The sequence below is a fragment of the Pseudophryne corroboree genome (genome assembly GCF_028390025.1).
Source record: "Pseudophryne corroboree isolate aPseCor3 chromosome 2 unlocalized genomic scaffold, aPseCor3.hap2 SUPER_2_unloc_3, whole genome shotgun sequence".
Classification (NCBI taxonomy): Eukaryota; Metazoa; Chordata; class Amphibia; order Anura; family Myobatrachidae; genus Pseudophryne; species Pseudophryne corroboree.
In genome coordinates, this window is record NW_026967490.1 from 1 (window position 1) to 2500 (window position 2500).

Sequence of the window (2500 nt, forward strand, 5' to 3'; positions counted from 1 at the left end):
TCTCGCTGCTCTTCCTGTTCCTCACTCGCTGCTCTTCCTGTTCCTCACTCGCTGCTCTTCCTGTTCTTCACTCGCTGCTCTTCCTGTTCCTCACTCGCTGCTCTTCCTGTTCCTCACTCGCTGCTCTTCCTGTTCTTCACTCGCTGCTCTTCCTGTTCCTCACTCGCTGCTCTCCTGTTCTTCACTCGCTGCTCTTCCTGTTCCTCACTCGCTGCTCTTCCTGTTCCTCACTCGCTGCTCTTCCTGTTCTTCACTCGCTGCTCTTCCTGTTCCTCACTCGCTGCTCTTCCTGTTCCTCACTCGCTGCTCTTCCTGTTCCTCACTCGCTGCTCTTTCTGTTCTTCACTCGCTGCTCTTCCTGTTCTTCACTCGCTGCTCTTCTGTTCTTCACTCGCTGCTCTCTGTTCTTCACTCGCTGCTCTTCCTGTTCTTCACTCGCTGCTCTTCTGTTCCTCACTCGCTGCTCTTCCTGTTCTTCACTCGCTGCTCTTCCTGTTCCTCACTCGCTGCTCTTTCCTGTTCCTCACTCGCTGCTCTTCCTGTTCCTCACTCGCTGCTCTTCCTGTTCCTCACTCGCTGCTCTTTCTGTTCTTCACTCGCTGCTCTTTCTGTTCTTCACTCGCTGCTCTCTGTTCTTCACTCGCTGCTCTTCCTGTTCTTCACTCGCTGCTCTTCTGTTCCTCACTCGCTGCTCTTCCTGTTCTTCACTCGCTGCTCTTCCTGTTCCTCACTCGCTGCTCTTTCTGTTCCTCACTCGCTGCTCTTCCTGTTCTTCACTCGCTGCTCTTCCTGTTCCTTCACTCGCTGCTCTTTCTGTTCCTCACTCGCTGCTCTTCCTGTTCTTCACTCGCTGCTCTTCCTGTTCCTCACTCGCTGCTCTTCCTGTTCCTCACTCGCTGCTCTTCCTGTTTCCTTCACTCGCTGCTCTTCCTGTTCTTCACTTCGCTGCTCTTCCTGTTCCTCACTCGCTGCTCTTCCTGTTCCTCACTCGCTGCTCTTCCTGTTCCTCACTCGCTGCTCTTCCTGTTCCTCACTCGCTGCTCTTCCTGTTCCTCACTCGCTGCTCTTCCTGTTCCTCACTCGCTGCTCTTCCTGTTCCTCACTCGCTGCTCTTCCTGTTCCTCACTCGCTGCTCTTTCCTGTTCCTCACTCGCTGCTCTTCCTGTTCCTCACTCGCTGCTCTTCCTGTTCCTCACTCGCTGCTCTTCCTGTTCCTCACTCGCTGCTCTCCTGTTCCCTCACTCGCTGCTCTTCCTGTTCCTCACTCGCTGCTCTTCCTGTTCCTCACTCGCTGCTCTTCCTGTTCCTCACTCGCTGCTCTTCCTGTTCCTCACTCGCTGCTCTTCCTGTTCCTCACTCGCTGCTCTTCCTGTTCCTCACTCGCTGCTCTTCCTGTTCCTCACTCGCTGCTCTTCCTGTTCCTCACTCGCTGCTCTTCCTGTTCTCACTCGCTGCTCTTCCTGTTCCTCACTCGCTGCTCTTCCTGTTCCTCACTCGCTGCTCTTCCTGTTCCTCACACTCGCTGCTCTTCCTGTTCCTCACTCGCTGCTCTTCCTGTTCCTCACTCGCTGCTCTTTCTGTTCCTCACTCGCTGCTCTTCTGTTCCTCACTCGCTGCTCTTCTGTTCCTCACTCGCTGCTCTTTCTGTTCCTCACTCGCTGCTCTTTCTGTTCTTCACTCGCTGCTCTTTCTGTTCTTCACTCGCTGCTCTTTCTGTTCTTCACTCGCTGCTCTTCCTGTTCTTCACTCGCTGCTCTTCCTGTTCTTCACTCGCTGCTCTTTCTGTTCTTCACTCGCTGCTCTTTCTGTTCTTCACTCGCTGCTCTTCCTGTTCTTCACTCGCTGCTCTTCTGTTCTTCACTCGCTGCTCTTCCTGTTCCTCACTCGCTGCTCTTCCTGTTCCTCACTCGCTGCTCTTCCTGTTCTTCACTCGCTGCTCTTCCTGTTCTGTAAGCATTTAGCCAGACAGTGCACCATGGTATGCCAGGCACAGTTTTCCCTGCAGATGGTGCACTAGACAGAGGAGACTGTTCCGTTATGTACATACATACATGTATATATTGGGGGAGGCAGAATATTCTCAGCAGACATGTTTTGCATCTCAGAGAGCGGCCTGTCATCCAGACATCGACATGATGGCTTCTGCAGGGTAGAAAGATTCTCCTGACTCTGCAACCACCCTGATTACACTGCTGCTCTTTGCAAGGTTTGGTTCTTCTTGTCAGAGATGTTTATATTTCTCTCTCATGTCGGTTCCGTTTGTCGTGTGCTGTCCCCGTGGGGCTTGGTTGGAGTTGCCCTCAGGGAGGAACATAGTTTGTGTAGAACTTTTTCAAGTGCTAGTGCCTAGGATGAAATTTGTATGTTTCATTGTACCCCAAAGGATTCTGGGAATAACATTTAACATATGTATAGTATAAAATAATCTCATTATTGGAACTGTCAAATAAACTGATTCTGTGCAGACTGTAAGGTGTGATGTAAATACACTGTGTATACT